At 36.4% G+C, this 12,310-nt stretch overlaps 1 long non-coding RNA gene across 1 annotated transcript in view; it reads right to left on the minus strand.

Annotated features, from left to right (window-relative positions):
• Positions 1–11,117: 11,117 nt before the first annotated feature.
• The window catches only part of LOC120312500, a 38,513-nt gene continuing 37,320 nt past the window's right edge, over positions 11,118–12,310 (minus strand). The window contains exon 4 of the long non-coding RNA XR_005557914.1: positions 11,118–11,518. This is a non-coding gene — a long non-coding RNA (uncharacterized LOC120312500). The remainder of the gene's footprint in view (positions 11,519–12,310) is intronic.

Here is a 12,310-nt window from a genome sequence, read left to right on the forward strand (position 1 = left end):
AGAGTTTGGCTTTTAAGTTGGGCCAGAGCATGTTCAAAGTGGCCAGGGTATTTCCAAACAACAACTCAGTGCAAGAATAGGTTTTCCAGAACAATTAAGGAATGAGAATGGGTTCCAATTTATAGCTGAACAGTTTCAGGTCTGGGGAAACAATGGAACCATATATATAGCATAAGCACCGCATTAGCCAGATACCAACAGACTGATTGCCAGGGTTATTCAAAGTTTCCAGAATGCTTTGAGAACAATATCTGGAGAAACTATAACACTGACTCAAAAACTGGCACATCTTCTACTGGCATATTGCATGCAGTACACACAACTATAAATGAAGCACCAGCATTACTCTTCTTAGACTGGGCTGTGTGTTCAAAGTAGACCTTTCAAATATAAATTGCAAGGAGGTGGACAAGCAATTGTGGGAATTATGTGTTTAATAGAATGATGGCATGGGGTTGGGGAAAACTGTGTCTGTGTCTAGTTTTGGCGTACGATGCTCTATAGCGGCATCCTGAGGGGAGGAATTGAAACAGTTTTATGTCCAGGATGTGAGGGGTCTGTAGATATTTTCTCAGCCCTCTTTCTGACCCATGCAGTAACTTAGTTGTGAGGCTTTCCCTACAGTTTCTATGTGGCCATATTTCTTCCACTGTAGAAGTGAGGCCATGTTGGGTCATGTCTCAGGACCTCACTAACACAGCCATTGTAAGTCACGTGGTCAATAGAGAGCAATAGAAGGTTTGCTCTACGCTCCATAGCAGAGCTACTTGTTGGAGTGTTTTGTATGCACGCAAGCATATAGGTGTCATATAGAAAAAAAGATATAAAGGAAACAAAGAAATTTAAAGCTATTGCTAATTTGATAGCATAATGAAGGAAGGGAATAGGAAAAAAGCCCTGCTTCTCCATAACTCAAATCCAATGCCTCCTTTTACATGGAGGTGCCAGGAATGCATATGGCTGCCCAATGACTGATGGGTACTGTCAGCTCTGACAGCACAAAAAGGAAGAATTGAGTCAGTCTTGCCCTCAGCAGACAGTTGTTCTCAAAATTATGCAGCAAATGGTCATGCATGCAAGTTTTGCAAAAGCAGCATTGGCATTTTCAGATTATTCTGCTAGACTCAGATGATGTGACTAAAGAGCTATCTCTTCTTCTTCTTCTTTTAAAGAGTCCTTAATATATATGCAGCATATAAATTGCATTCATTATAGCTCGAGGTTAAATTTGAAGCATATTTGAATTATAAAAGAAATGATACCCATCCCTAAAGCAGCATTGTTCTTTTCTTTCTCATCTACTTTTTCTCTCAAAAATAATTCATTACGTTATATTTGTGTGTAATGAATGAGCCCCAATTGCCATGGAAACAATAACTTCCTCATTCTGTTCTACCGGTATATATTCCCCAGATGCAATAACAGTATCATCATCTAGACTTTATTTTTTTAAAAAAAAAACAGGTTAGATTTTACATTTGGGCAATTTGTAATCTCTTAGAATGTCTGATGGCAAGGACTTATAATAGATATTTTGTGTCATTCTCTACATCATTACTGTAATGGTGGGGGATGGGTGCCCATAAAATCTATAACAAATTCCTGCAATACTTTTAGTTTAAATTTCTCAGTGCTATTGTGAATAAACTGTGATGGAAAACAAATGTTTTTTCATGTGGACACGTTACACTGTTTATAATGGTGTTTTTGACAGGCTCCAGCATTCCTATTCTGGGACACCCAAACAAGCAAATTCCATCATAAAATGTTCATTTAGCCAAATCATAAGCCAGGCATCTTTATTTGGTCTATTTCCTTCACAAGACTGCAATAAAGATTAAATGGCAAAGGGAACACTATATACAAAGCTGAGAAATGCCTGGAAACTCTTTTAAGTTTTCATTTCAAGAATGTGAAAATTTTTAGGCCACAATACCAAGCATATTTGCCTAGGAATAGGACCTATTTAGCACACTGGAATCTGTAACCATATAGTAATTTGAATTAAAAAATAGGACCAGGGGATTTTTTTTTGCAAGTTGATATACATAGACATTGTGCAGTATTTGGCAATGATCTGCTTGAGAGTAAACTAATATAATAACTAGAAACAAATAAATAACTCCCATCATGACCTTTGGTCAAGATTTTTATGAATCAAATTAAAACATAGATTTTGAGCAACTATCCTATTAATATTTTAAAATGAACAAATATATTTAATCTACATAATGTAAATTTTACTACTACTACTAATAATAATAATAATGATGATGATGATGATGATGATGAAGTGGTTTCGTTCTTTTTATCTTGCCCTTCCTCTGAGACATATTCTTCTGAAATGTCATATAGCAAGTATTGAAAAAAAAGATATTTAGTTTATATATGATAACATAATTTCATAGCTGGGTTATAAACAAGTTCAAACCTGTCTGACAATAATTAAACATGGACGTGTGCCTGCTTGCTGGTTTTGAAAGGTGAAATTATATAGTCTATATGGAATCAAGTCATGAGATAAACCTTGCCTACTGTGCTCCTTGATGCTTATTACGGAACAGAAAAAAATTGCAATAAATATTACAGCCCCAGATAAATAAAGGGGGTGGATTGTTGATTAGCTTAATGTTTCTGTTGGTGCTCTGTAGACGTTTACTGATATTTATTTGAACACCAAGCACCAAATCAATAGAATTCTGATTTGTAGAAAGCATATACCAAGTTTCCCAAGTTTTGGAAACAAAACTGTGAAATAAATCAGAGGAATATGAAAGGAGCATAATTTAGACAGATCAGGACACAAACAGGAATTCTTGAGTATATGACAGGATCAAACCAGAGATTCATAGGTCATGTAGTTTGGGGTTGTTACTCAAAAATGGCAATGCACCAACAAGGAAAATCCCTATAAAAAGAATAAACTATGAATTCTGTATTTAAATATTTTAGAAGTTAAAGAGAAAGTAACCAACTGAAATGGTAGACCTTCATCTTGTTATCAAAGAAATATATTATACATACATATATACATATATGTGTGTGTGTCTGTGTGTGTGTTTGTGTGTGTGTGTGTGTGTGTGTGTATGTCTGTAAAATGTTTCTTTTATAACTATATATAAATGGTTTCTCTAAGTATCTTTTTTCAGTAACCTCATCTGAATTTCTGTTCCTGCTATCTCTGGAAGAATAGGAGAGCAATGTTTGTTCAGAAGCCCTGTTTAAAATTCAGAAGATGTATGCATGGGACAAAATAAGCATAATATGACTTCTTAAGCTTTGACTTTATCATGAGCAGGTAATAACTTCGTCACTGATTTGTAAAGTCTGTCATACAAACTTAGTTAAATGAGGTCTTAGGATGGTATGTCTCATAGCAATGTTTGTGTGATGGAATGTCAGGAGATGGCTAGAGGAAATTTGGATGCATGGGAAGGTAGAATTAAAGTATATAGCTTTGGAGTAGAACCTTATCAATTTTTGGAACTGCACTTCTCCAAAGCATGTTCCTTTTGTGACCTATGCGTCTGACCTCAGATTAGCATTTGTCTTCTTGTGAAGGAATCAAAGTGAGGGAGACACAATGTGAGGAAAATGCATTAAATTGCGTCTTTGTTTGGAAATGCAACCTCCACTTGTTTACCTACTCCACTACCAATCACTTGGTTTTTTTAAATTACTAAGGCTATTTATACTAGTATACCTTGAGTCAGTTTTGATTCAAAGATAACCACTCTTTTAAATCAAACTATTGGGCTCATTTGATATGTTAAATTTGTAATCAGTCCAGAGGCTTTAAGGACAATTTGTTCATGTGTGCCCAAAGGTACATATTAAATTGTACCTTTAGATAAGATTGTTCTGATGATTTGAGCAAAACATTCAAATTAATTGTCCCAACGGTGCCTTTTCAAAAGGCAACTGGACTTCCTTTGTTTGAAGACGTTTCACTTCTTATCCAAGAAGCTTCTTCTTTTAAAGATATCTAAAAGGATCAGAAAAGATAATTAACTCCCAAGCAATTTTTTATGATGCCCATATGATGTGTCTGCACTGAAATTAGTAAACTGTTTTCAAAAGCAATTCTGCATGTAACATATTGCAATAGCATGGATGGGAAATTACTGGAAGATGAGTATTGTAATAGATGTCATTAACTTCAGAAAAAAAAATACTTCTTAAAAATTTCTATAAATATCTCAGACTTCATGGTATTGAACAATGGCAGTGATGTCTTTTTAAACTAGTTTGTATATTTTATATATTGGTTTCTATCAGATTGATACAGTTAGGTAATCAGATCCTAGTATTAATTTCACTTGTGTCACTCTTCCCCAATCATGTCTAGATTGGCTGTTCCTTGTACAGATATTCTTAAAGATGAGAGATTGCTCTGCAAAATGCAGTGAAAAGTATGTGAAAGTATAAATAAATAAACCAGATATTTACTTAAATCAAGCTCTGAATTTCTGTCTCACATACAGTGAGAATCAATAGATAGGCTTTTGTATTCTATTGATAAGTATTCACTAAAGAATGAAAGAGCAAATTTTGATCTTCAGGCAAAAGTAGAGCGAGTGGCAGGTTCAGAGCTTGGACCATAAAAGGAAGTTAGGGCTTTGATGAAATTATCTTTCTCTTCCCCCACACTCACAATTTTGCCTTCTAAAATTAGATAAGAAGACCATTGCAGAAGGATGGTAAAGGATTACCCTGAAGAATGGCCATCTAAGCCCAACTCGTGAGCCATATGTAACAGTAGAAGACTACATCTTAAGCAAATCTAAAGGACACTCCAAGTATAGATGAAGCTTAGAAAGTGCACCATAAAATGCACTTGTTATCGTATATAGTCATGAAAGCAAGGATGCATGGATAGAATCAGAGAGCATGAACAGTTGATTATAAACTTATTCACTACACATGTTTAACTTAAGCTGATAATTTGCAGATGAAATGCTGATTTTGTAGCTAAATCTCTTTATTTAGATCAAGTAAGTAAGCTTAGGAAAGAAAAATCTATTTTACTATGTTCCTGTTTGTGAACTCTAATCAAAAGAGAAAGCAAAACAAATGATTTTATGCCTTCTATGGCTTAGCCATGCATTTGCCTCCTATTCTGTAAATATGGGATTTAAAAAAACAAAAAGAATTTCAGCTCAAAACTCTGCGATTCAGAATCTGAAGTAATCCAAAACAATACATCTCAAGATGTCGTTTTCAATAGGACAGGTTTAATAAAAGCTGCATGTACCCCCAGGGACTGATTGACTGTAAAACGATTTGACTTGAAGCATTCATGCTGTCTGAGTGATTAAATTCTCCAGATACATCTGTGAAATACAAGAAGTCATATAATTGGCTTCACGTAGAAAATGAATTCTTCCTTTCAGGGGGCAGGTAGCTATACATATAAGTTTGCTTATTCACACATATCCCACACATATTTCTGACTAGATATTTTTTGAGGTTGGAGACTATTCCCAAAGCAATAGTAGCAATATTAGGGGGGGTTAAGTGCTTTTTGATCAATAATCTGCCCTATTGTTATATTTACACTGAATAAAAGCCAAAAACTTTATGAAAAAGTTTCCCCATCAATTTATTTAAGTTTCTAATCTTTCCATTACAGATACAATCTGTTGGAAATAGAAGCTATGTTTGTGTATATAAGCAATGCACAAACCCAAGCAGTGATTAGCAAAGCAGGTTTTGTGCAGTCCTTGGTGCTGTCTGAGTTTGGGTTGTTTTCTTGCAGATGTTGCATTACCCAACTCGATAACACTTTTCAGTGCTAGAAGGCAGTGGGGCTTTGCTCTCTGTTTATACATAGTGGCTTGCCTTGTCAGTCTTGGTGGGAGTGTTGTTTTCTTCTTGGTAGGTTCCTTGATTAGGCTGCTGTTTACTGTTTGATCCTTTGTCTGAACTGGCAGTTCTTTGGGGTATTGTTTGCTTCTTGATTATTGATTATTAATCCTGGTGTCAGTCGCTGTTTCTCTAGGTGTTGATTGCTGATGACAAAGCAGGTTTTACCGCTAAACGAAATAAACTGACTAAACTTTATAACTACAGTTAATCCCCGATTTACAACAGTTCATTTAGTGACCATTCAAAGTTACAACGGCACTGAAAAAAGTGACTTTTGACCATTTTTCACACTTACAACCATTGCAGCATGATCAAAATTTGGATGCTTTGCAACTGGTTCATATTTATGACAATTGCACAGTGTCCTGGGGTCATGTGATCACCTTTTACGACCTTCTGACAAGCAAAGTCGATAGGGAAGCCAGATTCAACCGTTTTACTAACTTAACAATTGCAATGATTCACTTAACAACAGTGGCAGGAAAAGTTGTAAAATGGGGCAAAACTCATTTAGCAAATGTTCTACTTAGCAACATAAATTTATGGGCTCAATTGTGGTTCTAAATCAAGGACTACCTGTATATTTGGAAATAAAATTTATTTACAAGAAATACATTAAAGGGATAGACAAAACCTACTCTAGCCTTCTCAAGGTCTTATCTGGAGGAAAGTCCAAGACCATGTGTTGTGGGGGGGGGGAGTGCTGGGGAGAAAGGCAGAAGAGAGTGATCTGGGATTAGCAATCTCTTATAAAGAGTAGGTAGAGTGTTAGGGAAAGAAGACAAACAGAAACTTTATCTCAGTCATTGACCAATAAAACTAGACAGAGAAAGAAGGACCATACAGTACATCTTCACTGTCTTTCTACAACCCATGACCTCTTGAAGCCACCATGAAGTGTTTAAGAATCCACACCATTAAACTTGCATCTCTGACACATTCAACAAAATAAAGAAATCCAGGTTGCATCTAATGCACCATGTTCAGAGAAGCGAACAGTTATGGTTGTTTAAAATGTCTTCTCCCAACAACAACAACAACAACAATAATAATAACAACAACAATAATAACAATAATAATAATGATGGAAGGGACCTTGGAGGTCGTCTAGTCCAACCCCCTGCTCAGGCAGGAAATCCTATACCATTTTGGACAAATGGCTGTCCATTCTCTTCTTAAAAACTTCCAGTGTTGGACCATTCACCACTTCTGGAGGCAGGTTGTTCCACTGGTTAATTGTTCTAACTGTCAGGAAGTTTCTCCTTAGTTCTAGGTTGCTTCTCTCCTTGATTAGTTTCCATTCATTGCTTCTTGTCCTGCCTTCAGGTGCTTTGGAAAATAACTTGACTCCCTCTTCTTTGTGGCAACTCCTGAGATATTGGAACACTACTATCATGTCACCTTAGTCCTTCTCTTCATTAAAGTAAACATACCCAATTCCAGCAACCGTTCCTTTTATGTTTTAGCCTCCAGTCCCCTAATCATCTTTGTTGCTCTTCTCGGTACTCTTTCTAGAGTCTCAACATCTTTTTTATATCATAGTGACCAAAACTGGATGCAGTATTCCAAGTGTGGCCTTACCAAGGCATTGTAAAGTGGAATTAATAATTCACATGATCTTGATTCTATCCCTCTGTTAATGCAGCTTAGCACTGTGTTGTTTTTTTTAGCAGCTGCAGCACACTGCTGGCTCACATTTAATTGATTGTCCACTAGAACTCCGAGATCCGTCTCACAGTTACTACTATTGAGCAAGGTACCACCTATACTATACCTGTACATTTGGTTTTTCTTGCGTAAATGTAGAACCTTACTTTTTTCACCATTGAATTTCATTTTGTTAGATAGCGCCCAGTGTTCAAGTCTGTCTAGATCCTCGTATCCTAAGCCTGTCTTCTGGAGTGTTGGCTATTCCTGCCAGCTTGGTGTCGTCTACAAATTTGATGAGTTCCCCATCTATCCCCTCGTTCAATTCGTTGATGAAGATGTTGAAGAGCACTGGGCCCAGAACAGAGCCCTGGGGCACCCCACTACTCCATGTAGATATGGTTCCATTGAGGACCACATGCTGAGAATGGCCAGTTAGCCAGGTACAAATCCATCTGGTGGTATCTAACCCACATTTTTCTATCTTATCAAGTCGTAGGTTGTGATCTACTTTACCAAATGCCTTACTGAAGTCCAAGTAAATTATATCCACAGCATTCCTCTGATCCACTAATTTTGTCACTTGGTCAAAGAATGCAATAAGATTTGTCTGGGATGATCTGTTTTTGACAAACCCATGTTGGCTTTTAGTAATGACTTTGTTCGCTGATTCGTTGTTTGATTATCTTTTCCAGAATCTTCCCAGGTATTGAGGTCAGGCTGATAGGTCTGTAATTTCCTGGGTCTATTTTTTTCCCTTTTTTGAAGATGGGAACTACATCAGCTCTTTTCCACACAGCTCCTTGTCCAAAATAAGCACAGAGACAATTAGCAAAGGCAAAGATGAACAATTGTTGTGAAATGTTTTCTAGAAAATTAAAAATGGAAAAAAAAACCCAAGCAACATTCTTATTGGAAACTGTGGATTGAATTCATAAAACCATACGCAGAAGGAAAACAGTCCCTAGCAACATTCCGCAAAAGCTTGTGTATTGTTAGAAGTACTCACTGAATAAATTAAATTAATCCTTATATCAACAGAAGACAAAGTTTTTAATATACCGTATATTCCGGCGTATAAGACGACTTTTGAGAGCGATGAAACAGCCTCCGAACTCGGGGGTCGTCTTATACGCCGAGTCGTCTTATACGCCGGAAATAAGGTAGTTTCTGGCCTATAAGACGACTTTCTAGGCATGCGACTCGGCGTCGATCATCTTATACGCCGGAAATAACGTTATTTCCGGCGTATAAGACAATCGATGCCAAGTCGCATGCCTAGAAAGTCGTCTTATACACCGGAAACTACGTTATTTCCGGCGTATAAGACGACTTTCTAGGCATGCGACTCGGCGTCGATCATCTTATACGCCGGAAATAACGTAGTTTCCGGCGTATAAGACAATCGATGCCAAGTCGCATGCCTAGAAAGTCGTCTTATATGCGACTCGGCGTCGATCATCGTGGACTTAGCGTTGATCGTCTTGCGACCCGGCGTCGAACTCGGGGGTCGTCTTATACGCCGGGTCGCCCTATACGCCGGAATATACGGTAAGTTCTTTCTTCAGAGGTTTGGTAGTGCAAGGGTAGTACCACAGAACTTTCATATATGGAAAAAAAAATCCCATGCAAGATATTTTCCATACAGATGGCAAGAATGCATTCCTTCTGATTTTGCAATTATCTATTCAAAAGGAAGAAAACTGTAAAGTTAAAATATTTTCCCTAAAAGGAAGAGTAGGCAGAAAAGAATTAAAACACAGGCAAAAATCCTAATCAGTCCCCAGTTTCCAAATCTTGTCAACCTATTTGTCAACTATGGCTGAAAATAATCCAGGATGTTCAAGTGTGTGTGTATGTGTGTGAGAAAGAGAAAGAGATAACGGCAGAGAGAGACATCTATATTTCTATGGACATATAGGTGGGTATGTGCTATACTTTTCCAAAACTATATTTCAAAAAGGGCAGGGTCTGCTCAAAAAAACAACGTAAGTTTAAATTATTAGCTAGATATAAAATGGACTTTCTGAGAAGATGGTCACCCTCTTCCATAGTCTCTAGCAGCTGGTATTTAAACTGGTAGGTTGCTTTTGATTCTGTCAGTAGGGAATATCCATTAAGACTTTTGGCCATTGGCAACTCCATCTGCTATCAATCTATTATATGTTTCGTTCTACATTTTACAAAGAAGTGTACTACTTTTAATCCTGACTCTGTTGTGCTAGATTGCAATCATCAAAGCCAACCAATTAAATGACATTTTGTATGACTAACCAAATCTAAGAGAAATTTTTTCCTCTAAACTAATGCAGTTTGCAATAGCTGGGAAGCGTGTCTAACCTCCTGCAAAATTCATGAAAGAAGCACACTGGATAACCCACTTATTAATATTTCTCATAGTCTGCAAAGGCTGTTCAAGCAATATTCTTTCTTTTCCTTTTCTCCTAGCTGTTCACAGTCAACCTACAATGTCAGGATGAGGGCCACAAATGTGACTGTTAGAATTTTCTGCTGGTTTCTATGTTTTATGCATATTAATTCATGCTACAAATATATGCAAATCGTAAATGCCTGTTGTTTTCAGTTAAACAACAAAAACCTCAAGTGAATGATGTACGAATTAATTAGGTTGTCAATGCCAATGCATAATTTGTCAGTGAAAATACCCAGATTAATATGTTTCATCAGTGGAGTTAGACAACTTCTTTTGTCAGGACAATAATTTTCTTTTGTCACTGAATATAAAGCAGAAATTTAGCAATGACAGAATTTTCTGCGCCAAGAAAGTTTTACCTCTTATATTTCTCCACACTTTTTGAGGTACAAGATAGGAGGTGCCAAAAGTTAGGTTTTCCATTTCTCCCAAAACCAATATTCAGCCAATGTTGAAGTGGCATTGGCAGGAATTATTATAAATTTAAAGACTTATAAGCTTAAAAATATACTAACAGGGATCGTTCGAAATGCTAATTTGAAAACAGGTTTCTGAGTTGCCTTAACAACCAAAGGTTTTGTTTGTGTATCTTTGTGTAAAGAAGGTGGTCAGGGATACCCTGATTTGCTTAAAATTATTTAAACGTTGTTGCTTTAGATTTTTTAATCTACATATAGATTTCTTTGCCCCTTTGCTATTAAAAATCAAAGAAACATCGCTATGTTCTTACTTAGTTCAACATTATTAATTGCTGTAATTCAAAAAAAATCTACATATTAAAAAAACCTTTTATAAGGTGATGTCCTATAGCTCATAAAATATTACATAATTTTTTTGTCACAGGTGGAAAACCCTGTCATTCCAGGCCATTCATTTTTTCAGGTTGATTCAAGATCGTTGTCTTTAAATGCTGCAGATTCCTTCAAGATTTAAACAATCGGCAGAAGCTTCATCTTTCTAATCTCAGATTCTACCGCAATAATTAGGAACTTAACACCACAAAGGTTGGTCATCTTTTATTATCAGTGCAGATCAAAAGATTTATAGTCGGATCAAAAGATTTTATAAAGTATATCTGGAAGAAGGGAGGATTTTGGAGAGGAAAAGAGGGGAGGAAATCATGGAATAGAAAGAAAGAAAGGGAGGGAGGGAGGAATGGAAGAAGGAAGGAAGGAAGGAAGGAAGGAAGGAAGGAAGGAAGGAAGGAAGGAAGGAAGGTCATTCCAGGTTCAGTGCTTGATTTAGCACTATGAAAATATGATGATGATGATGATGATGATGATGACGACGACGATGGCTTTTTTTCCTTGCTAATTGCAGTGCTGGAGTGAGGAGGCTTAAAGGTCCTTTCCTTGCATTCTCTTTTGAGAAACATTGAGTGGAGCTGACACTAGAATAAAAAGCTTTAAAAATCATTGTAGGAATTGCAAGCCATAGTCTGAACACGATGTGCAGCTACTGTAATGGCCACTGTGTTTTATCATTTCTTCATACTCCATAGATAGCCTTGCCTCCCTCTATTCACTCAATGCGTGGTGTTTTCTCTCAGCAGAGTCTGATTCCTTCCCCCTGTCACAGATAAACAAGAATAAAACAGGTTTCTGAAAAACAGGAAATGTAAAGAATCCCTATCTGCCTTTATCAGCTCCTTATTATTTCTGTCTTTTGGCAGTTCTGTGAAAATTTCCATTTCACATAGCAAGAGAAATGTCAGAAGCAATTACAGTTTATTTTTCACCTAAGATTTTGTAACAATGTGAAGTTTAAATCTCAGGAAACCATGCAATATTTTTAGCTTCATCCAATTTTAATTCTGCTCCTCCCACATGCAAAAGCATAATTATAATAAAAGTTGATATACTGAGACTTTTTTTTCCAAATTCTTTGCTTTTTCTTGCCATAGGATACCAAAATAAGGTAACCTTTATTTCATGGAAATATAATCCAGGTTTGTAGCTTTTAATACTTGGTGTGCAATTTAGTCTCTTTTGCCTGTGGCCCTTAAGTTTTGTTCCATTCTTTTTAAACTGCCTACCAACTGGATATTTTCATTTGCAAATATTTGTTTTTGTATTATCAAAAACGCCAATACAGTTGTAATTTCAAGATACTGGAAGGAAATCTATGATCACTTCCTCTGTAACAATAAATAAATAAATAACACCTTCAGAAAAATATGACATTAGCAGTGCTTGAAGGATCCCGTCATGTTAAATACAAAAATCGAAGTGTTGTGTGCTCATTTAAAGCTACATCAGAAGTATTTTGATATAGGAAGATCAAATAAATTACCTTGTATTTAAGTTCTCTTCCCATAACTTAGAGATGCCAGGCAAATAGTATGTTTGCTAAATTGTATTG

This window comes from Crotalus tigris, unplaced genomic scaffold (assembly GCF_016545835.1).
Source record: "Crotalus tigris isolate CLP2741 ecotype Arizona unplaced genomic scaffold, ASM1654583v1 scf7180000017536.10889498, whole genome shotgun sequence".
Taxonomy (NCBI): domain Eukaryota; kingdom Metazoa; phylum Chordata; class Lepidosauria; order Squamata; family Viperidae; genus Crotalus; species Crotalus tigris.